This window comes from Alligator mississippiensis, chromosome 1 (genome assembly GCF_030867095.1).
Source record: "Alligator mississippiensis isolate rAllMis1 chromosome 1, rAllMis1, whole genome shotgun sequence".
NCBI lineage: Eukaryota > Metazoa > Chordata > Crocodylia > Alligatoridae > Alligator > Alligator mississippiensis.
The window spans coordinates 56,561,821-56,587,338 of NC_081824.1; the positions used below are offsets into that span (position 1 = coordinate 56,561,821).

Below are 25,518 nucleotides of genomic sequence, written 5' to 3' on the forward strand. Positions count from 1 at the left end.
ATATACAGCTGGAAATATCAGAGGTGGGTCAATAAATAAAACAAAAACAAAGAAAAAGCACAACATATTTAATGTACTTATTGTAAATTCCTACTACAAAATAAGGCAAAAAGCACTCCAAATACCATTTTTGCAATGTCTTATTCAATTTGCTCTCAAAATATTTTCCCTGTTTTTCATTCAGCCATTAAAATGCCATCGGTATAGCAACATATGGAGCCATGACATAACCATTCTGACTTGCCATAATTTAAGGGATTTTACTTCATAGTAATAGATGGATGAAAAATGGAAATGCCATAGTAAATGATACTTGTTAATGGCACTGAACTAACCAGTTAACTGAAACTGGGAGTTTGAGATAATGTTTATGTGTTATTCTAATACAAGGGTTTTCAACATTTTTGGATCAGTGTTCCCTCAGTGGCTGGATGCAGAGCAGTGTACGACAGTGGCTGGACGCAAAGTGGGAGGGTGGGGGTGGCACGTGGCCAAATGTGGAGTGGCAGCAACCACCGTGTGTGAGTTTCCCCCACCCCCACATCCAGCCAGGCAGGCAGTGCCTGCGCGGCAGCGTGGGACAATTCATGGCGGTGCTCCCTCCCCGTCCGCCCACGTATTCCCTTGAGGACAATCCCTGTTCTAAGTAATAAGAGTCTGCATGTGAATTTTTACATGAAGTCTTCTCTTATGGTAGGTGAACTTATTCATAGATTCATACATGTTAGGGTCGGAAGGGACCTCAAAAGATCATCGAGTCTGACCCTCTGCATAGGCAGGAAAGAGTGCTGGGTCTAGATGACCCCAGCTAGATGCATATCCAACCTCCTTTTGAAGACCCCCAGGGTAGGGGAGAACACCACCTCCCTTGGGAGCCCATTCCAGACCTTGGCCACTCGAACTGTGAAGAAGTTCTTCCTAATGTCCAATCTAAATCTGCTCTCTGCTACCTTGTGGCTATTATTTCTTGTAACCTCCGGGGGCGCCTTGGTGAATAAAACCTCACCAATTCCCTTCTGTGCCCCCATGATGAACTTATAGGCAGCCACAAGGTCATCTCTCAACCTTCTCTTGCGGAGGCTGAAAAGGTCCAGTTTCTCTAGTCTCTCCTCGTAGGGCTTGGTCTGCAGGCCCTTGACCATACGAGTTGCCCTTCTCTGTACCCTCTCCAGGTTATCCACATCCTTCTTGAAGTGTGGCGCCCAGAATTGCACGCAGTACTCCAACTGCGGTCTGACCAACGCCCTATAGAGGACGTTTTTTTGGATCTATTCGTCATGCATCTGCTGATGCACAATAAAGTGCCATTGGCTTTTCTGATTGCTTCGTCACACTGCCAACTCATGTTCATCTTGGAGTCCACTAGGACTGCAAGATCGCTTTCCACTTCCGTGCCACCCAGCAGGTCATTTCCTAGGCAGTAGGTGTGCTGGACATTTTTCCTTCCTAGGTGCAGCACTTTGCATTTCTCCTTGTTGAACTGCATTCTGTTGTTTTCTGCCCACTTGTCAAACCTCTCCAGGTCTGCTTGCAGCTGTTCCCTGCCCTCCGGCATGTCCACTTCTCCCCATAGCTTTGTGTCATCTGCAAACTTGGACAGAGTGCATTTCACTCTGTCCAAGTCGCTAATGAAGACATTAAAGAGTATCGGTCCAAGGATTGAGCCCTGCGGGACCCCACTGCCCACACCCTTCCAGGTCGAAACCGACCTATCCACCATGACTTGGCTAGAGGGTGCGACCCTCTAGCCAATTCGCCACCCACCGGACTGTGTAGTCATCCAAGTCACAGCCTCTTAACTTGTTCACCAGTATGGGGTAGGATACCGTATCGAAGGCCTTCCTGAAGTCTAAGTATACGACATCCACCCCTCCTCCTGTGTCCAGGTGTTTTGTAACCTGGTCATAAAAAGAAACTAGATTAGTCAGGCATGTACTGCCTGCTACGAACTCGTGCTGGTTTCCCCTCGGCATAATTTGTCCTGCCGGGCTGTCACAAATGTGAGCCTTGATAATTTTTTCAAAGATTTTGCCAAGGATGGAGATGAGACTGACTGGCCTATAGTTGCCCGGGTCCTCCTTCCTTCCCTTCTTGAAAATGGGGACCACATTGGCCCTTTTCCAGTCCTCCGGGACTTGGCCCATGAGCCACGAGCGTTCAAATATTCCCACCAGTGGCTGTGCAATGATGTTGGCCAGTGCCTTCAGCACCCTTGGATGGAGCTCGTCCGGGCCTGCTGACTTAAAGGCATCCAGTTCTTCCAAGTGACTGTGCACCATCTCAGGGTCTACGCATGGTAGTCTGGCGCCTTGCTACTGCCTCTCTACAACCCCAGTGAGAGCCTTGTCGTGCCCCTTGCTTAGGAACACTGAGGCAAAGAACTCGTTGAGGGTTTCAGCCTTGTCCCCCCTGTCCGTCACCAATTGCTTCTGCCCATTTAGCAGGGGTCCTATTCCTCCCTGGGCCTTCCTTTTACTGCCTATATATCTAAAAAACAATTTCTTGTTGTCCTTTACTTGGGATGCCATCCTCAGCTCCATGGTAGCTTTGGCCCGTCTAACTACTTCCCTACAAGCACGAGCAGAGGAGATATATTCATCTTTGGTGATCTCTCCCTGTTTCCACTTTTTATGTGCTCCCCTTTTGGCCCTTAGGCTGCCCTGGATTTCTCTGGTCAGCCAAGGAAGCCTCCTGGCCCCTTTCCCTCTTTTTCCTCACATCAGGATCATCTCACTTTGTGCCCGAAGGATCATTTCCTTAAGGCACAGCCACCCTTCTTGGGCTGCCATCACTTCAAAACTCCTACTCTGCAGTGCGTCCTTGACTAATCGCTTGAGTTCATTGAAATCAGCTTTCCTAAAGTCTAGCACTTTCACCCTACTAGTTACCTTACCCACTCGATGTCTTATGAAGAATTCTATTATTAGGTGATCATTGTCCCCCAGATGGCTACCGATCTGTAGGTCCCCTACCATGTCATCCCCCGTTGCCAATACCAGATCCAGTAAGGCATTCCCCCTAGTGGGACCCTGTACCTCCTCTGTCAGGTGGAGGTCCTGTACACAAGTTAGAAACCTGCGTGAATGGTGGGACTTTGCCGTCTGTGTCTCCCAGCAGATGTCTGGGTAGTTTAGGTCCCCCATGACTACTGCCTCTTTAGCTTTTATGGTCTCCAAGAGCTGCCTCAGGAGCCCCGAATCTATTTCTTCCCCTTGGTGTGGGGGTCTGTAGCAGACCCCTACCACCAAGCCCTTTCTCCTTGCCCCCCATGTAGCCTAACCCACAATCCTTCTACTTCCTCATCCTTCGATTCCGTCTTGACGAGGGTTGATGTATATTGCTCATTGACATAGAGTGCAACCCCTCCCCCTTTCTTCCCCACCCTGTCCTTTCTATACAGCCAATAACCCTCAATATGTACCGCCCAGTCATGGGACGAATCCCACCAGGTTTCCATTAGCCCTACTAAGTCATATGTGTTTTCTGCAAGCAGGAGTGCTAGTTCATCTTACTTGTTCCCCATGCTCCTAGCATGGGGAACACAACTTGTGTGCATCCATATTAAAACCACTGGCAAATACCAGTATTACCTGGTGTAAAGATAACATTAATTTGCCTTAAGGTGTTTCTGTGCTATTGAAAGGGTTTTTTGTTTGTTTGTTTTTTGTGTTTTGTAAGTGCCTTTCTACTGAAGCTAAATCAAAACACCATGTATTCCTTATGTTTATATGATTCATGCTAGATTAAATGGATTATAACTCCAATGGTGACAAATTAAGTTTCAGTAGGCTTCTGGAAATTAAATTTAATAAAGCTAAAGTTACATGTTGAAGTAGTATCTCTAGTTAAAATCTTAATTTTAAATAAATAAGCTAAATATCCCATTCTGGATACTGTGAGTTGGGTGGGGTCAGTCAAGTTTTGTTCTATTTTGGGTGTTAACATTGAAAAAAAGTTGTGTACATAAATTTGAAATTTTCAGAGCACAACAGGGTGGACACGTACATTTGGAGGCCTTTCAAAAGAGGAGCCCTGGATGAAGCAGTGTTAAAGTTGGAGTAGTTTTGCTGCCCTTTTGAAGCATTCCCATTTTTGAAAAGGCTCCAAATGTATGTGTGTCGAAACCTAAAGGGTTTTTGTTGTGGTTGTTGTTTTGGGTTTGTTTTTTTTCCACTTTGTATTCCTCCTGTTTGAGCCTTATACATAGGGACCTGGAGTGAAATACACAAATTGCTAAAATTGATGGGAGTTTCTTTTTGGAAAAGAAATCTAGACTAACTATTTTTCCAGCCAGCATCCAGAATACCAATGTCTATGAATTCTGAAATTACAGAAGTCAAGTTCAGTTCAAAGGGCACCAATAATTACACATCTGAATTGTTTCTAAATTTTACTGCAGCTGTCTGGCAGACATAAAGTATGTTTGATGGGGTACTGAGGGTAGTTAATGATGAGGGAAGGATTTACAAGACACCAATTTTTCTCATAACCCTCTGAAATAGAATTGATATGTTCTATGTAAAGTATGATACAGTATTACAACATATAAAATATTATAAATTTCAGAGTAATTTACTATTTTAAAGAGTCTTTTCTTCCCTTTCAATATTCTCAAGGAATTGAAAAAAATAAAGGGAAAGCAGAAAAAGCCTGTGCCCTCATTATAAAAGGTGATAAATAATAATACACATTTTTGTGGCTCATACTTCTTGGTATTTCTCTTTCCACTTGGCACAGAATATAATGAAAAAAGAATGTGTATAAGATGTTCTGGATATTTCCAAATGCAATCACCAGCACTGACCAGTGGAAGTTTTCAAAGAGATAAGCAAATTTAGGACTCTTGCCAAAGATTTGGTGCATAATGGGACTATGTGACACAGTCCCTTCACTATATACCTAGAAAGGAATGCAGATGTAATACAGTAATAACAAGAATCATGAAGCCTCAAAGTACCTCTTTAAGAACTTGCTATCACAAATGACAAATAATGCTAAGGATGCAAAGAATACTGGAGAGGAATAAATTGCTGTTGGGCACCTGATTTCAATGGGAATAGGGAGCCCAAGTCAAGTTTATGCCTTGGAATTCTTGTTCTCTAAGAGCTAAATTACTTGTTTACAGACATGTCAGAGTCAGTGTCCTTTCAATGGTGCCAGCTTGCACCAATAGATTATAATTGATTTCAGCAAAGTTATTCCAGAACGAATGTGCTTGGTAAAACGAAATGGAAATTAAAAAAACCCAAAAACAAATAAATTTTTTATGCACAACACTGAAACTGAATAATTTCCTTGTATATTTATCTTTAAGTTCCTCACTGAAGATCAGCAATATGGGATGCTGATACCCAGGACTTCTGGTTCTTATTCCTTGTTGTTTTCCTTGCCCATCAAATCATTCTCTGTGTTTCAGGTCACCCAGGTCTAAAACTATATCATATTACTTATCATGCCCCTTAAAGGACTACAAATTCTTCAAATGAAAGTGGTTACAGAAATGTAAAGTACTATTATTTGATTAATACATTACACATAATGTCAAAAGTGTAATGACTTTGAGATCATAAGCAACATGCCACTAAAAGACATTATTATGTTTCTATAGTCTTATTTAAAAATTCAGTATAAAAGAAACTATATGCAAAATTATCAAATTCCCTGTTTGTCCAAATGGTTTGTTTTAGCTCTTGATACACAATTCTCATAACAAAATACCAGGGGCAGGATTGGTTCTTCTACTACAGAGCCACAGAAATTTCTTTTTTGTGCAAAGTTACCCCTTATTCAACATAGGTCAGATGTTATCATGATGAAACAAGATGTCATGTAAACTGCAGAGTCCCATGGAAATCCATTTGTGATTAGCTTACTGAAGTGCACTGAAGTTAGTAGTTAGCAGAAGTTAGAGCTCACATGGTTATAACTGTGGATGTAATTTCTTTGACTAAGGCTTGAAAAGGAGAATTTGCACAAAATGTGGATTTAGGTGCTCCAGTCCCATTAGTTTTCTGTAGGACTTGGGTGTTGAATATTATAAATTTAAATCATGCTTAAAACTCCATGTCAACATCGATTCAGGAAGCCATTAAAAACAAAATAAATTTTGCCGTGTTTACTGTCACCCATCCTGGCAAAACAAGTTCTTATTAAAACAGCAAGAGAGCAATGTATCACAAGTACATATGAATAAGTAAATGACCATGTTGTTAGTTATCTACTGTGACTTAATCCTCTAACTTTGATTACCAGCCCTTTATAGGTAAGGTGTAACTTAGATGATCAGTTTGTTCTTTCAGACAGTGTTGAAAAAATCACCAGTTCACTATAATAGCTTATTTAAAACTTAGTGAAGGACCCACTGCTGACCCCAACCAGCTCCTTGCAGCCTCTTCATTTGAAGTACAAAAAAGACAATTTACAAGATGTTCCATGTATTAAGTGTTATCCATTTGAGCCAGTATATTTTTCTCTTAAAGGGCTTTTCATCTTTCTCTCTGTTTTTGGATTTATCTCCATCTCTAATATATAAAAAAATGAATATGTCACTTAACAATTCAACAACTATATATTAAAGTGAACAGGAATAGAATAGAAACTGCAAGCATCACTGTTTCCATTCAAGTGAATTCTCAAATTTCCATCAAGCTTAATGACCCTTCTTTAAGATAATTTGGTCATCAACAATTAAAAGTACATAGTTTGTTACACTAATTATTTTTAATGTGTCATTATAATCTGTTATACTATAAAGTTATCTGGGATATATTTCTTTTAAAAGACAACTAAATTGCTTCTGAAGTGAAAAGTGTGATTTCATATTTATAATGACTCTCTAAAAATAATTGTCAACTGTCTCACTCCACTGCTTTCAAAAGGTTCTTAACAGAAAACATTTTTATATTCCAGGCACATAATGAATGAATTACACAATGAGTTTCAAGGTATGTGAGAGCACCCTGGGGTGTTTCTTTAACTTTTCTGTGCTATTGCAATCATCTTCTCTGCTTTCACCCATTAAAATGGAATAATCAATTTTTTATACACATAAACTGTCACCAGTCCATTAGGGCTTTTGCTCTCACAGAGATGCTCTCTCTTTACTGCATTATGCATATGGTGTAGGAATAAAGCTATTCCAGTTTTCTATTAAAAATAGCAAAATTTTGACACTAGCAGTAGGCCACTAAGAGTGTGTGCGCACAATAAGACCTTGATAGTCAGTTATTGTGTTAGGTATAAGGAATTTGAATATATCCAATTTGCTTTTTATTGGCTCAGTTATCAGAGCCATCACTTTGTTTTGAATGCCATTGATTTATTCACAATTTTTGACTGACAAATTCTGTGACAATATCATTCAAACACAATTGTACCATCCAATATTAGAGCTTCATGAAATGTGTCACATCTGATATTCTAGGAGAGACATTCATTTAAAAAATAGGGGTGGAAAAACATTCTTACAGAACCAGAATTTATAAGATTATATTTTTACAAGTTCATGTGGAAGTAAAACTTGAGTTCCTAGGAGATACATAATCATTAATCATTTTTTTTTTTTGTTTTCAAACACCCCAAAATGTAGGTACCTCAAGGAACATGAAAAAACACAGCTTCTGACTTGAAGGGCATACAGAATAATTTTGACCTGACATAAGAGATGATGGAGATAAAAATTGGGAAGAGGAAGGCTGAGACAAAAAAATATTATGGCCATGATAATACCTTGGAGTGCCCTGAATATGAAAGCTGTTCAACAAATCAGCTATCAGCAAATCCTATGCCCACATAAAACCCCAGAGATTTCAAAGGTACTCCAGGTAATGGTAGGGAGTTAGCTATGTGCAACACCTAGCAGGATTAGAGGGTATGTTTTATGAATAATTTTTACTCTATTACCTTATACATCCTTGTATCTGCATATTACGGGCGTGTCCAGACAAGCCCAAACGTGCCTCTTGCAGCGTCTCAAACCCCTTTGAGATGCTGGAAGAGGAATGTGCAGGAATGGGAAAAGGTTCTCCCCACTGCAAGTTTCTAGTGCAGGGGCAAAATTAGACCCCTAGATATCCAGGAGTAAAAAAAAAACAAATGGAGCCAAAAAAGTGGAGCAGACAACCAAAGGCTGGGTCCTCCACAGAGATTCTCTGGCTGCCAGAGCGTCTCTGTGGTCGGCCCTCACCCTGGTGCTGAAGCATGCTGCCTGGGGCCAGTGGGGACCCCCCACTGGCCCCGCCCACTCTCCCAGGCCCCCTAGCCCTGCCCTGTCCGGCCCCACCTCCTCACCTGGCCACCTAGCCCCCCCAGTCCCTGTCCTGCCTGGCCCCAGCCCCCAGCCCCCCAATTCCTGCCCCCCCCACCCCAGCATCCCCACAATTTAAAAATAAATAAACAAAAAAAACCCGGCACTTACCAGCAGTTCCAGCTGCCATCTGGGTCACTGGAGCCCCACCCGCACAGTGCAGGACCGATGACAATCCCAGTGACCCCAGTCCAGGCTATGCTGCCCTATGCTGCCTGGAGGGACTCTGCCAGGAGCCCCTGAAGCCCCCGCTCCAGCCACTGCTTGATGAGTAGAGGCTTTTTCCCCCCACACTTTTTTTTTTGTTTCTTTTTTTTTTTTTTTTAAGTGCCAGTGCCTGGGGTTGGGGAGGCAGCCATCAGGGGGAATGGGTTGCAAGTGGGGGATGCGGCCAGGAGGGGAAGCAATTGGGGGGGCTGGGGAGGGGCATTTGGGCCCTGCAAAGGGGGATAGTAGCCCCTGCAGGGGCTGTTTAGCTCCTGCTGGGGGAGTTGTAGCCTCTATGGGGGGCTGTTATCCTTGTCGGGGTGCTGTAACATCTGGTGGGGTGCTGTAGCCCCTGTACAGGGGCTTTTACCCTTGGTGGGGACTGTTCCTCCTGTGGGGGTGGGGGTGTAACCCCTACATCTAAAGGAGCAGGTAGACCCAGAAACCCACAAGAATACTGGGCTAGGAAGCTCCAAGGAGAAGGGAATAGAGCAGCAAGAAAAGAGTACAATGACGGAGGGACCTCCCAAGACCGGTACGGCAACAATGGGGGAAGAGAGTATCCCCACAGTTTTTTACCATTTTTTGGTTTCTCTTTTCTTGCTTTTCTTGCCTTCCCATCATATCCCACAATGCTACATACTACATCATTCTCTCCTATGCATATTGACATTCAGCCCAGTCCCAGCTTTTTCTTCATCCTTGTTTTTTTTTTTTTTTTTTTTACACCTTTCACTCACCTGTATTTCTAACACCATGCCTCTGGCCCACCTGTTTGCCACCTCATCTCCATATTTAACTTTTCCAGAGCAGGACATCCTACCTCCTTTGGCCATTCAATTTCAGGTTTAATTATCTTAATAGCCCTATTTCCCAACACTTGCAAAGACTTGGATTTCCTCCATTGATTCTGCCCGTACATCAGCAGTCTCATATTGGTCCCATGACATGCTTCATCTATTGTTTTACCCACAAAAATCAGAATGAGGTATCTGGCCTCACTGATTCCAGTGGTGTTATGCAAAGTTACAGCTGCTGAGGATCAGGTCTTAAACATTTGTGACTGACTTGTCACAAGCTTTATTGAGTAAAGATATATATGATATATATGTAACATAAATTTTATCATTTTAATGACCATTTTATAACATTTTATTTTTCAATATTTTTCTTTAAAACACAGAAATAAAAAACATATTTTATTCTTCAAAACAAAATTGAAACTGAATCCTTAGGGGATTAGGGTATATTTAGCTGCATGCATATTGAAAACACTATAAAACAGTTTATAGTTTTATAAATGATCCATTTAATTCCTACAGTTTGCAACAGACTAGAGATTACCACCATAACTGTCATTTCAAATGGATCTCTCTGTTAGTTTTAAAAATCTGCATTTTTTTTCATAGGTCTTAAGCTTAGAGATCATTTGTGTATGAAAGTTTGTAGTCTCTGAATGCCTCTTAGGAATGATGCATACATGCACACAGTGCTGTATATCAGCGTCTGTTGGCAATAGCATCTACTAAGAGATATGAACATCATGCAACACTTTCAGGACATCAAAAAAAAAATTACGAGGACAGAATAATATTTAGCTGTCATGATGGTTAAGGGAAGGTGGGTGGGGTCCCCATTGCTATACCCCTTACATTAGTTAAGGACTAAACAAAAAATTAAACTTGAACAGCATGCTCTGCATCAGTACTTCTGCTAGTCATTAAGCCCTTGGCAATAATATTTATGAAGCTGTGGGAGGCAGGCAAGCTACCAGAAGACAGGGAAAGCACCAACATAGTGCCACTTTTAAAAAGGCAAAAAGGAGGACCTAGGGAGCCACAGACCTGTTACCCTCACTAGATACCCAGGAAGTTACTGGAGTATGTAACAAGGAAATCCATTTGCAAGCATGTGGAGGAGGAAAAGCTGATCACAAGCAGCCTGCATAGAATTACTATGAACAGATCATGCCAAACAAACTTGATCTCCTTCAACAGGATAACTAATGAGTAGTGCATATAACATATCTGGATTTCATCAAGAGGCAGACAAAGTTCTTTGGGTAAATGTGATATCTTTTATTAGACCAACTCAAGTAGTTGGAAAAAAATCTTTTTTGCAAGCTTTTGGATATAAATACCCTTCATCAGGCTGAAGAAGCATCTGCAGTTGGCCTGTGCTCTTCCTGAATGGAATGAATAGTAAAGAAGCCAGGGGCAGGTATACATGCAAGAAAGCCAGTCAGTGAAGATGTAAACTGAGGACTCAGAGTGTGAGAGACAGGTTGGTGGGGAGAAGAGAAGGGGAGGCTTTTTAAATTATCCACACAACCTTGTCATCAAAATATTGGAAAAATGTAGGCTAGACAAAGGTACAAAAAACTATAAAAGGGTAATTATAAACAGTACCATAGCAAGGGAGGGGTGAGTGGGGCAACTGCTCCAGGTGCTGAAGCAAAGGGGTGCCAACAGGCATTTTGTGAGTCAATATTTTTCTTTTGTTATAAATATTTCAAATAATTTTAGCTGATGTGGCTGATAATGTCGATGATATATGCTGTGTACACGTATACAGCTGCAGCATGCATGCAGCCAACCCAGCAGTTTGGAGAGCAGTATCTGGCTGGTGAGCCTGTTGTGGGGGGAAGGGAAGGGAAGGGGGAAGGGAAAGGGCATTGGGGGAGATTGAGTCCCCCAAGTGAGGGAGGAGGGGGGCTGGGACTGGGGCATGTGCTGCCCAGCCAGGGCAAGATGTGGGATGGAGCCATGAGCAGCTCATCCAGAGAGGACATGGGGGGGGGGGGGGTGTCTCCCACCACAGTGTGCACCCTCGGGCTTTCATGGGGGGGGGGACATGTGCCCCCCAGATCTGGGTGCAGGGCAAAGGTGGGCTCCCACTTCAGGCTTGCCCCAGGCACCAAACTTCCTTGCTATGGCACTGGTTATAAATGGATCCATGTCAGAATGGCCCAGTGCTGTTCAAGATGTTTATCAATAGTTTGAATGCTGGAATCAAGGGCTTCTTGAGCAACTTTACAGAAAAAAAATGAAACTGGGAAATATGAGGAACACACTGGAGTAGAGGAGTGAAATTCAGAAGGTTCTTGATTACTTGGAAAGCTCAGCTTGAGCGAACAGAATGAAGTTCAACACTGGCAAATGCAAAATGCTAATGCAAAACCTCAGGAAGAATGATCAGAAACACAGATATGAAATACGTAATATCTGGTTGGATAGCAACATGACAGAGAAGCATCTAAGCATCTTAGTGGATTACAAACTCAATATGAGTCTGTGACATAGCTACACAAAAGGTGAATGTAGGTTTGCATTAATAGAAACATTAGATGCAAGACATGGGAGGTGATAGTGTTTCTCTACTCAGCACTGGTTAATCCTCATCTGGAATATTATGTGAAGTTCTGAGCTCCACATTTGAAAAAAAGATATGGAGAAGTTAGCCACCTTTGGACCCAGGGTCCAGAGGTGCATGATCAAAATGATAAAGGGCTTTGAAAGCAAAACATACAAGGAGAGGTTGAAGGAAAAGGTCATGGTAAGCTTCCAGAAAAGATGCAGAAGAGGAGACAAGATACCAATTTTCAAACATCAGAAGGACTTCCACGAAGAAGAGAGAAAGCACTTTTTACCTCTTTCTGCAGAGAGTAGAACATGCACTGATGGCATGAAATTCCAGCACACTAGATTTAGAGTGGATATCAGAATAATTTCTTCAGTGTTAGAACAATAAGACAATGGAATTGACTGCCTGTAGAAGTTTACTGGAGGTCTATTGGAGGAACATCATCACTGGTGTTCAACAAATGTTGGTAAGGGATGATTTAGGACTATTTAAATCTATTATCTTCTAAAACTATTTCTCATGTGTAACAGGGGACCCTGACACTGTTACCTGGGTGTAAGGGAACAGGATGGAGGAAACTGTGGCAGGGAGCCGTTAGGCTCCTGCCACTAACAGGAATGCTTCAGACTCAGCTGGCTGTGTGGGGCCACAGCTTTAGGAGGGCAAGTTATCTCTTGATTAACAGGAAAACCCTGTGCAGAGCTGGGGGAAAGCATGTGATAAAAAGGGTGTCATGGCTTCTAGTCTGGCCCTGCATGCTGAAAGTAGGGAAATGCCTGCACCAGGTGGACTAGCAGGCACCTGAGCTGTTTCCTGGAGCTGCCCATAGGGAATTAAGGTGAGCTGATAGCCTGAGTGGAGCAAGAACCCACAGGTGGGTAGGATTTTAGTTGGAAAACAGTGTATTGTATTGTGTATGTTGTAATTTAAACTTTAGACTAGTGGAATGGATGTGGCTATAAGGGGTGAAACAGAAGCCATAGGGATGCTGCAGAGACACCCCACATACAGCCTTGCCCTGGGTGAGGGATACTGGGGAGGTGAGGGACCTGAGGTGAACCAGTAGCAGCCTCGTCCTGGGTCAGGGATACCAGAGAGTCTGGACAAAAGCAAGACTACCATGCGTGTGTATGTGTTGCAGGGGGTGGAGGCAGGGGGAACCGCAGACTGAATGAAACCTAGATTTGCCTGGTCAGGGATACCAGGGAGTGGGAGTGGGCCAAGACAGACTGTGAGCAACTGTGAGTGGCCTGGCTTCCCAGGAGGCTAGGACAAGATTCATAGATGCTAGGTTCGGAAGGGACCTCAATAGATCATCGAGTCCGACCCCCTGCATAGGCAGGAAAGAGTGCTGGGTTCAGATGACCCCAGCCAGATGCCTATCTAACCTCCTCTTGAAGACCCCCAGGGTAGGGGAGAGCACCACCTCCCTTGGGAGCCCATTCCAGACCTTGGCCACTCTAACTGTGAAGACGTTCTTCCTAATGTCCAATCTAAATCTGCTCTCTGCTAGCTTGTGGCCATTATTTCTTGTAACCCTTGGGGGCGCCTTGGTGAATAAAACCTCACCAATTCCCTTCTGTGCCCCCGTGATGAACTTATAGGCAGCCACAAGGTCACCTCTCAACCTTCTCTTGCGGAGGCTGAAGAGGTCTAGGTGCCCCAGTCTCTCCTCATAGGGCTTGGCCTGCAAGCCCTTAACCATATGAGTGGCCCTTCTCTGGACCCTTTCCAGGTTATCCACATCTCTCTTGAAGTGTGGCGCCCAAAATTGAACGCAGTATTCCAACTGCGGTCTGACCAGCGCCCGATGGAGGGGAAGTATCACCTCCTTGGATCTGTTTGTCATGCATCTGCTGATGCACGATAAAGTGCCATTAGCTTTTCTGATGGCTTCATCACACTGCCGACTCATGTTCATCTTGGAGTCCACTAGGACTCCAAGATCCCTTTCCGCTTCCGTTCCACCAAGCAGGTCATTCCCTAGGCTGTAGGTGTGCTGGACATTTTTCCTCCCTAGGTGCAGTACTTTGCATTTCTCCTTGTTGAATTGCATTCTGTTATTTTCAGCCCATTTGTCCAACCTGTCCAGGTCTGCTTATAGTTGTTCCCTGCCTTCCGGTGTGTCTACTTCTCCCCACATTTTTGTGTCATCCACAAACTTGGACAGAGTACACTTCAGTCCCTCGTCCAAGTCGCTGATGAAGACATTGAAGAGTATCAGTCCTAGGACCGAGCCTGCGGAACTCCACTGCCCACACCCTTCCAGGTCGATACCAACCCATCCACTACGACTCTCTGGGTACGAGCCTCTAGTCAATTCACCACCCACCAGACTGTGTAGTCATCCAAGTCACAGCCTCTTAACTTGTTCACCAGTATGGGGTGGGATACCGTATCGAAGGCCTTCCTGAAGTCTAAGTATATGACATCAACCCCTACTCCTGCGTCCAGGTGTTTTGTAACCTGGTCATAAAAAGAGACTAGGTTAGTCAGACATGATCTATCGGCTATGAATCCGTGCTGGTTTCCACTCAGCATAATTTTTCCTGCCGGGCTCTCGCAAATGTGAGCCTTGATAATTTTTTCAAAGACTTTGCCAAGGATGGAGGTGACACTGACTGGCCTATATTTGCCTGGGTCCTCCTTCCTCCCCTTCTTGAAAATGGGGACCACATTGGCCCTTTCCCAGTCCTCTGGGACCTGGCCCGTGTGCCACGAGTGTTTAAATATTCCTGCAAGTGGCTGTGCAATGATGTCAGCCAGTGCCTACAGTACCTTTGGATGGAGCTCATCTGGGCCTGCCGGCTTAAACACATCCAGTTCCTCCAAGTGACTCTGCACCATCTCAGGGTCTACGCATGGTAATCTGGCACCCTGCTGCTGCCTCTCTACAATCCCAGTGAGAGACTTGTCTTGCCCCTCACTTAGGAACACTGAGGCAAAGAACTCATTGAGGAGTTCAGCCTTGTCCCCCCTGTCTGTCCTCAATTGCTTCTGCCCATTTAGTAGGGGTCCTATTCCACCCTGGGCCTTCCTTTTACTCCCTATATATCTAGATGTCCATGACGCTTGTGCAAGATGTTGATGAGGCTTGTGTTGTGGAAACACAACAGAGAGGTGATGGGCTTACCCAGAGGGGGAGTGGATTCTCCATCCTTGGAGGTTTTCAAGACCCGGCTAGACAAAGCTTTAGCTAGGGTGATCTACTTGGAGATGGTCCTGCTTTAATCAGGGGGTTGGACTGGAAGAATTCCTGAGGTCCCTTCCTTCCCTAATTTTCTATGATTTCTATGAAACAACATTTTATTTACAGTAAAAAGTCAAAGTCTAGCTATTGCCTTTGCAAAGGACTGGTGCTTAGCCTTATTACTCACCTGACACACTGAAGTTCCTGCTGCCTCACCCGTACTGGCTCCTGGTATACCATATTTCTTGGACACTGTATGTTTCCAGGCCAACTTACTCTGTGTCACACAGTTAGCCATGACATTAAAAACAATCTTTTTTCTACATTGTGCACTCCAAAAAAAGGTATTTGTAGGTATGCAAGATAATATTGTAATACTATCTATAATTCTGAGATGCCATAGAGCAACATATTTTAAAAATGATTTTGATGATATACCTTGTGAAATTTGAAAACTATATTTTATACTGTTTTTCATGAATTTAGGGAAAATATAAAATAAATACATGTACACAGAAATGTGAAAATTCTCTACCAGGGATAAAACTATATTGATGACTTTCATATTTTCAATTGGATTAAATTTAATTTCAGGATTGGATTTACAATTATGCTTTGAACCATATACAACTTGTGATGTAAAGTGCACTTTTGATACCATATTGTTGATCTTGTGAAAGATATATAAATGAATATACATTAAGTATATAGTAAATTAATAAACATTAGGTTTCAGTAGTCAAAATCTAAAGTATGTTTTCAATACATAAACATTTATTAATACTCTTATAGAATTTTATCCATAATCAGTGTAGCAAGCAGTAGTTAGCAGCTGATACTACAAAAAAATATTACTGTTGTCTTTTGTCAAAGAAAAATAAAAAGCCAGGAACTGACAGAGGGGTGGGGAAGGGTATAGAACAGTAAGTGCTCTTTTATGAGAAATATATCATCTTAAAATATTGCTACTGAAATGTCCCAGGTTTTTTGCTTTTTTTTTTTTTTTTGAAAAAGTGGGTGATTTAATCTCAGTCAAACCTAAAACACATTATGGGGGAATCAGGGCAAGGTCAAAACAGTCTGAATCTACAGAGGACTTTTCTTTATATGGCAATCAGTCTGACATCTTTAAAATAAAAATAACAGGAGGGAAAGAACAAGATTATGACTCATCCAGATTTTTATATGATTAATGCCAAAAATAACCCTTTCCCCACAAAAGTCCTTCATCTGAAACTTGGAAGACTGTGGTATCCCCTATTAAAAAGTATATCCAGAATTCCTGCAAGGACAGAAATAAGCCAATATGACTTGGTTATTGTCCTTTTTTATTTGTTCAGCTTTCAGGGATCATCATCTTACTTGAATATGCAGAATGACATTTAATAGAAAATTATTTTTGTCACTGTCTAGTCAGCATTGAAACTAAATTTCTTAAGTGGATTCACTACTTAAATTTAAGCCAGAGAACAATGATTAGCACTAAAGGTGTTGACTCTTCCATTTTTTCCATTTGGTTACCTGCCAAGGAAACTTATTTTTCCCTTTATTATTTGTCCTTGTATTTGAAACCCTTGTTTAGCTTTTGTTTCCATCCAGATAGTTTTCTGCCTGGATGTTCTTTTAGCTCTTCTTGCCAATTATTTGCATATAGTGGGTATGTCTACACATGCAAGTGTTGCTGAGTGGTAAAACCACCCTAGGTGGGTGTCGACACATGTAGAGATTTGGGAGCAGATTTACTGCTCTTGGCAACAATTTGCTTCGTCCCCCTGTAGCCCTACACTGCCCCCCTGCAGCAGCCAGGGAAGCTGGAGGCTCTGGCTGCACCTGCCTGTGGCCCCACACACTGGCCACCTGTTTTCTTGTCCCAGAGCAGCATGCAGACCTCTGTGTAAGCCTGCTATGGCTTTGTTGTTGCAGCCTGTGCCCACTGCACCACCCCCTGGTCCCTGCCACTTCACTGCCACAGGCTCCTTCTGGACACCCCGATTGCTTGCTCCACCACCACAGTGACTGCTGCCTGACTCAGGTCAGTCTTGGCTCTGACAGCCCCACCCCTCCCTGTCCCCCTGTGCAGTGCAGCCACCTGGCTTTGCTCACCATGCTGTCCCAGCTGCCCTGCCATCATCCTGCTGCCACTCAGACCCCATGTTGCGACTCAGAACCTGGCAGGGATGCTGATGATGTGCACCTGGACGCCACCAGCAGGGCTGTCCACATGCTCCTGGACCTCCAGGCCCACCACCTGTGTGCCTACTCAGCCAGCCAGCCAGAACTGGTGGCTTCATGTAGGCCACCTGGATGCCTGGCCCCAGACTCTCCCCCCCCCCCACTGTCTACCCCACCACCATGCTCACTGCAGACAGTTCTCAGCAAAGTACTTTATTCTCCTCCACAAATATGGACCCCCCTCCACCCTCTCTCCACATTGATATAGCCTGATCCCCCTCCCTTCCCCACAACAGATCCTGTCCTTTTCTCCTCCACTTTCCACCCCACTCACCCCATCCACTACCAATAAAACATCTTCTTCCCTGTGAAGACCCTGTCTAGTGCATGTTGTGTGTGCTGCCCTGGGGTGAGGGGCAGTGGGGTGAGGGTGCCTAGGGGGTGGAGCCTAGGGACAGACAAGCAGAACCATGGCCTCTGGTCATAACCCTGTAGGTGTACATGTTGTGGTGAGTCTGGTGGGTGGAGGGCTCACCCAGGGGCAATGGTGGGCACTGCTCTGCTGGCTCAGGTGGCTCCCACTCCTGAAGCCAGCAGGCTAGGCCAGCAAGGCCCATGCATATTCCTATCCGTCCTGCAGGCAGGTCATGCTCCAGGACACATGGAGCTGGGGTGAGAGGTGGGGCTGGACCCAGGCAGAGGGATTGTGTGGTGGGAGACTTGGGGTGGGCTCAGGGCAGGGTCTCCTGGCTGGTGGAGGTGCTGCTGCATCTCAGCCCAGGACCACAAGAGGGCTTGTGGCCAGGCAGGGCTGCAGCCAGTGACTGGGCAGCAGGTGGCATGAAGGCAACTGCCAAGGCCAGGATGGTGTACAGCACTTGGCAGTCTTCTTCCATGGCCTCCACTGCCTTGGCCACTAGGGCAGCCTGCCACCTGTCCCCCAGGGCCAGGATCATGTCCCTGAATTCTTGGTCCACCTGGTCCCTCCACCAGTCCCTCTCCTCCTTGCCTGTGAGCCTCTCTCCTCCTCACACATGAGCCTCTCCTCCTTGTATGGATCCCATTCCCACTCTTGGTGATTTCCTCCACTTGGCAGGCCTGCAAGTTCACCAGGAACTCCTTGGCCACTGTGACCAGGTGGTCCAGCAGTTGGGTGTGGTCCTGGGTCCTGCACTGTCAGAGTTGGTGCATACACAGGGCCCCAGCTGAGACTGGCGATGACCCTGGAAGTGCATCCTGGCTGCCAACTGGTGCCTCTCCCCTGTGTGAGGCTGCAGCTCCTACAGAGACAGAAGAAAGAGTTATTTATGAGTGTTTGCAACTTTCTGAGATAAGATGGTCAATACCAGAGGGCTGTGTGCTGTCCAGTCTCAGACAGGGGTTTGTGAGTGCACAGGTGCCCATGACCATGGGAAGTGAGCCAGGCAGGCCACAGCACAGGCAGCCAGTAGCAATTGCTCTGCAGAGGCAGTTGGGCCGCTGGGTTCTGGCTCCAGGCAGTGTGCCTCTCTGACCCTCTTCCCAGACTGGAAGAGGCCTGTCTCCTGGCACCATCTGCTTGTGTGGCTCCAAAGCTACTCCCTCACCTCCTACTCCTGCAAGCCAACCTGTTTTCTATGCTACTGCCAAGCCCACAGCACCTGGGGTTGGGCACCAGGGACTCCCAGCTCACTGGGATGCAGAGCTGGTGGTGCCCCCACCCTTTCCCCCAGTAGGCCTCTCCAGAGAGGCACCGTGGGCCAGCCCTGAGAGGTGCCTATGGTGCCTGATGCCCAGGTGTATCTGTGGATATGGCATGTGACCCTGAGCTTTAACAGTGTGGAGGGCAAGCCTACCTCACTACCTCCACCACTGCCTGGAGGATTACCTGTGACTATGCTATATGTCCCTGACCCTACAGCTGAGGGTGACATCGGCACCAGCATCAACCCATTCTTTTGCATGTGAGAGGCCCATGCCCATTTAGCTGCTGCTCAGTAAAGTTGTCCATTGTCTCTCACTTCCCTGTGTGCTGTGAGGGCAGGATTCCTGGGGTCAGGTGGAACGTAGCTGGGAAAGAGGAGCAAGGGAAGGGTAAGGGCCCTCCCTCTAGTGTGGGACTTACTAGGTGGGCATGGCAGGTGTCCCCAGTAGCCCAAGTCAATCCCTGTTAGCAGTGAGGATGTGCAGCTGCTTGCAGAGGACTGGGGCACAGGGGCTCAGTGCCTCAGTGCCCAGGAAAAGGCTTCCTCTAGGGAGGAGCTCAAGCTGCTGAGGTATTATGGTTCCATGGCCAGTCTGGTCACTTGGGTGGGGCTGCACACCTGGAGCTGGTGGGGCAGTTGCTGGAGTAGGCTTCTGGAGCTGCTGGAGGAGGCCAGGAACTAGAAGCACAGTGCGATGGACTCCTGGTGGCTTGAGGGGCCCTCCCCAAATGATGCATCACCATCAGTGCCAGGCTGCAGTGGAGGTTTGGGCAGGCCACCCACGCTTGAGTAGATGGCATGGTTCTGGCCAGTGTCCCAGGGTGCAAGGGTGTCATCCATCTGCAGCATAATGGGCATGGACTTGCAGGCAGTTGCCAATCAGCAGTGGTGGTCAATAACAGTGACTCACTGTGCCCACAAGGCCTTGACTTTTATGCAGTATTTGTGCACTGACTGGTTGTGCCCACACTCCTGCATGTGGCCTGACAGGCCCTCGTACAGCACACATTGGAACGGCCACTCACCGCAAACTGCCTGCAGACCTTGGCATCACTCCACAGTGCCACAAGGTCCATGGTCTCCTCCTGGGACCAGTTTTGGCTCTAGAAAGTAGCATGTGGAATCAGGGAGGATGCCAGCAAAGTTCCCTTGATGGCTTGGTTCTAGTGCTGGCAGGCCTGGACAGATGTGTGCAGTGCCCGGCACAGAGGCACAGTGCTGGACAGGTAGGCATGAGGCTATGGTGCTAGGCACCAGTGGTGGAGTCCAGAGAGGCTGCTGTGGATGGCCTGGGGCCAGATAGAGTGGAACCTGATGGCCAGAGACTGGCTGCAGATGGCTCAGGGAGCTGCCAGACCTGGCAGCTGCCTGCAGCATCCATCACAGCATTACAGTTCAGGACAGCATCTGTGCAGTGATGGTGTACCTAGGATCAGTGTGAGGGTCTGGGCAGGTTGCTGCACCTGGCCTGGGACCTCTGCTAGGAGACACAGTAGCCAGAGGACGGCTGCAAGTGGCCCAGGGCCCCAGCATCCCCACAGGTTTTTAAGGGCCATGGGTTATGGCAGGCAAAGAGCTGCCCCAGCCCTGGGGCTAGGCTGCAGGTGGCCCCCTGGTCGTCAGTGGAAATTTGCTTCTGGTCTGTATTTACACTTGTATTACTGCACAGTAAGTACTCAGGAATTAATTTCCTACTTGTATTTATAGGTAGCAGATTAACTCCTGAGTAGAGTGATTTACTCCTTAGTAATCATCTGCATGTGTAGACAGTGATACTTACTGCACAGTAATTTGCTCTGCTGTACAATAAAACATCTCATGTAGAGACACTCAGTGTTAATTATTTCTGTGTACATTTCTAATCTGGAAGAAATGGTTAGAGTAGGACCATGTTTACCTATGGTGTAGTTGTAGAGAGCTTTTATCTGAAAGTCTGGACATTTTGATTAACCATAATTGTATGACATGTCAGTGGCCTGCAATTAATTTTCTTTGTGAGACTTTTTCATGGTTTGGACATATTTTCTTATTCACTTAATGATACTTAATTTTTTTACCATTTTTTGGTTGTTATATTCACTTCTAATTTAGACATGCTTCTTCCACTTATTTTTTCTGCCACCAATTTATTCTGTGCCAATACAACTTTGAATTCACAACACTCCCCCACCCCTCCTGAATCTTCTGTCCTGTCCAGATGTTAGGAAGTGGCAACTTAGCTCCAATATGTCCCCAGCACAGTTACCTGTGCTCTCTCCTCTCAGCACACTCTCATGGAATTCTTAACTCTCTTTGGGACTCCATCCTCATTAGTCAATCATTTTTTCCAGATGGCCCCCATCCAGGCAGGCTATTATCCACTGGCTTTCTGTAGATGGATTCCAAGCCCTTGAGGGGCTGAACACCTGGTCAGAGCAGGGTAAAATAGTCAAAAAGGATATAGGAGAAGGTACAGGGGAATAGCTGGTGTAGCAGGAAAGACTAAGAAGTCTATGACCTTTCAGTCTGGAAAGAAGGTTAAAGGAGATATGATGAAGGTCTATAACATTACAAATAGTGTGGACAAAGAAAATAGGAAAACATTCTTTGTCAGGTCCCAGGATACTAGAACTAGGGGGCACTTACTAGAATTAGTAGGAGATAGAATTAAAATAGACAAGAGAAAGTATTTTATTATGCAGTATGTAGGTAACTTGTGGACCTAATTTCCACAGAAGGTTGTATAGGCAGATAGTATAGCAAGGTTCAAAAAGAAATTAGACAAATTGATGGATGATAGGTTTATGAATAGATATTAAAGTAAACATAGATCTATCCTTGAAAACATGACTTTAGATATATCCTGTTCAGATGCTCTCCCTCTAAAACATCTACTATTGCTACTGTCAGAGACAGGATGGGCTATTAGCCATTGGTCTGGGCCAATTTGGAGGTACTTATATTCTTATGTTGTTGTAACTCTCTAATCACTTCTGAGTTCAGAAAGCAGAAAGTTTTAGAGTTGGAAAAGATGAGATAGAACTTCCACCTTTCCCTGATTCTCTATCCTGTTGCTGAAATACCATCCTCTTATGCCATCAGAAGATTTTTTTTAACATGCTTGTGAAAAATGTTGTTTTCAATACAAGATCAACAGCAGCAGAAATCATATAAATTACACAAGAACCTACATGGAGGGAGCTTCTTTTTTTGTAAATATACATAAAAGAAAACCAGAAAAAAGAAGAAAATTATTTTCCTGTTGTGGTGTTTCATAAACTGTATATTAGGGCTATGCAAAGCTTTAGTCCCTGATTCGATTTGGTGGAGATTCAGCCCAACTTGGCAGTCAAATCTCCAAATCCAAATTGAACCCTTTAATCTCTCTGAATCCAATCAGAACCCTCCAAATCAATTCAGATTCAGAAAGATTTGCAGATTCAGGCATAGACACAGCTTTAAATGTTGTTTTCTACATACCTCAAGGTACCAGGTGGCCCATCAATGCTGCAATGGTGGGGCAAATGGAGAGTCCCACAGGAGTGCGGGGGGCTCCCCAGTGTGCTCAGCAACAGACCCAGAAGTGGACCAGAAGCATTTCCAGTCCACTTCTGGGTCTGCTGGGGAGGTGCTGGGCCCCCCTGCACTCCCTGGCTCAGTGACTGGTACCTCCTGGGTCTGGGGGGCACCCAGGATTCCACATGGCTGATTGCTGAACTGGCGGGAGGGGGGCAGAATGCTCCCTGGTGGACCCAGAAGTGGGCTGAAAGTACTTCCGGTCCACTTCCAGGTTTGCTCCCAACCAGACTGGGGGGCACCCCCATGCCCCTGTCAGACGCTGTATCCACCCAACCATCAGAGTGTTCACAAGTCATGCCTGGTACATTGAGGTATGTAGAAAAAACATTTAAAGCTGTGTCTATGGCCAAATCGCTGATTCTCCCAATCAACATTGAATCTTCAGATGCAGATTCGGCTGAATTGAATCAGGGACAGAGAGCCAAATCAATGAATGGAATCACTGTCCCTGATTTGGACCAAATCCAAATCCAAATTTAATGCGGCTTGTTTTCCACACCCCTACACATGTACTGTTTTTTATTATTAAGTGATTGCAATTTTGATAATATTCTCTGTACTTTTTGAAATCTGACTGAAATGTGAACTTATGTACTTATAAAACGTAAGTAAGTAGTTTCAGAAGTTATGGAAGAAACAAACTTAAAATGAATTCAAAAGACCTTTCCCATTGACAATAGGTATGTGGACCAGCACACACATGTTTTCACTATAGATGGACGGTAACATGTTCGATGGCCCTCCCCCATTCTTTCCCCAAACCACTCATTCCATCAAGGTTTGGAAGATGGAAGGGTCGGAAGGTATTTTTTCTAAATCTGACTGCTGAACTCCTACATTTCCAAGTTGACTTGCTCTGTACCTCAGAGGATTTGACCCAGTCTTTGGAAGTGTAAATAAATCTTTTGTATGTGAGCATTATAATAGTCTGAATAGAAGTTAGACCTATGCTACAGTAACTTTCAGATTCTTTTCAAATGCTTCTGCACCAAGCTAGAGTTTATTCCAGGTATAAAATAGAACAGATGCTATCAAACAGTTTTATTTTCTTAATCACATAAAACCTCCATCCTATGAATGAAATTCTAGGTCTTTCCAAACAGTAAGCTCACTGAAAAATGGATCAAAGTTGTTTAAAATGATATCCTCAAGGCTTAAAGGAGACAGAATGCTACCTAGAAGTATATGGAGGAAACTAGCCAAATTGCATTCCAAAAATGCTGATTTTTTTCCATATTTAGAAGAGCAGTATTAAGAGTGAATATATTTATAATCAATTCACCTTACAATGGTCAAATGTAAAGAAACAAGCAGACTATCTTTTAAAATGATAGACAATGAATGATACAAGTGATATAAACAAAGATAAAGAACTTTGTTCCAAAAAGCTGATTTGGGATTTAATATCTTGCACCACTGATTTCCAATACATTTCTGTCAATCAACTCATTTTGTCTCTGGATTACTAAGAAATAGAATTGAACAAAGCAAAACATAAACCATGGGCAGCCAGATATAATAGAGAGAACAAAACCATGTGGATAAGAACATCTGGATTCTTCTCATGGTTTCTGTTTTTGCCATTGACCTGCTAAGTGGTCTTGAGTAAATCATTTCATCATACACTGTTTCTCTTTCCACCAGTTGTTGGCATTGTAAGTCATTTGAGCACGGGTTATCTCTTTATATGCTGTTCAGTGCCAAGTGTATTGTGGCTGGATCTAAATACTGCTGAAAGGTAATAATTAATAGCAATAAATAATAATATTTTAGAATATTGATGGGCCAATCTTGTCCAAGTTATGTGTATACCACTGAACAAGTCAAACAAAATATGGGGCTTTTTGCTTCTGATGTTAAGTTACAAGATTGTGTACACCTAGATACAGTGTAATGGATGACTCAAAATACCCATGTAAAGAGGACTAAAACAGAAAAAAAAACCCCTACATATCAAATATATATTTAAAGTTCCAGTATGGTAAAACAATGGAAAATGGGGGGGGGGGGGGGATATATATATATATATATATATATATATATATATATATATATATATAAGTTTCTTGACTTATTTCAGAATTGAGTACTATCCACAATGCCACCTATGTCAACTTTATTAAACCTACAAAGGAAAAACAACCAATCAAAGCATCACTGACAGTATGAAATTAGGAACTTAAACATGCAATTAGTAAATAGAGAACTAGCTTGGCTAGTATTTCTGCATGTATAGAGCAGACAATACTAATGGAATTTTACATATTGGAAAAGAAATGGGCCCCTCTCACTGAGTTTAAAAACAAAAGACATTTCTTTCACTCAACACTAACGTGAGAAGTTCCATTCAGGCTGCCTCAATTTAAACACAGACAATAAGGAATAGCAAACACAACCAGTTTAGCTGCATAATCAGAGTTTGGGGGCTTTGTACTGTTTATATGTATCATTTTAAATTGCTGCCACATGCTAATGTAGAAGATGTGCTTCAGACTAATACCCATCCTGGGTCATAAAACTAGATGGCAGAGAAAGGCAGGGAGTGCTGGATATTCTTAAATCTCAGTTGTTTAGCCCCCACTCAAGAAAACACCACTTCATACTGACTCCCCAGTTAGTTACAGGCAGTCCTTGACTTACAACTTTTCAAGGTACGATGAATGGAACTTACAACTTTTTTAAATTGACACCATGTGTCAAGGTTTTGATGCGGGTTTCGACTTTATAACACAGGATACAGCTGCTTCCAGCTGGTAAGTCTGGAAGAGGAGGGGAGAGGGAAGGGGCATGGGGGGGGAGGGGGGAGGGATAGATCGACAGCCCCCACAGTGAAGGAGAGATTGGGGCTGGGGCTGGGGCTGGAACAGAAGCTGGGGCAAGCTCTGCTCAGCTGGAGTGGGGGGCAAAGGCTGAAAGTGCAGCCTTCTCCCTGCCATGCCCTCCCAGACAAGCAGCAGGAGCAGCAGCAGGAGCCACCAGACAAGCAGTTCCCAGACCAGTGCTGCACAGTGGTGGGAGCTGCCCCTCCATCCCTGAAC

At 44.4% G+C, this 25,518-nt stretch overlaps 1 long non-coding RNA gene across 1 annotated transcript in view; it reads right to left on the reverse strand.

Annotated features, from left to right (window-relative positions):
• Positions 1–17,472: 17,472 nt before the first annotated feature.
• LOC132249962 (uncharacterized) overlaps positions 17,473–25,518 on the reverse strand; it is a 39,051-nt gene continuing 31,005 nt past the window's right edge. The window contains exon 4 of the long non-coding RNA XR_009461510.1: positions 17,473–18,517. This is a non-coding gene — a long non-coding RNA (uncharacterized LOC132249962). The remainder of the gene's footprint in view (positions 18,518–25,518) is intronic.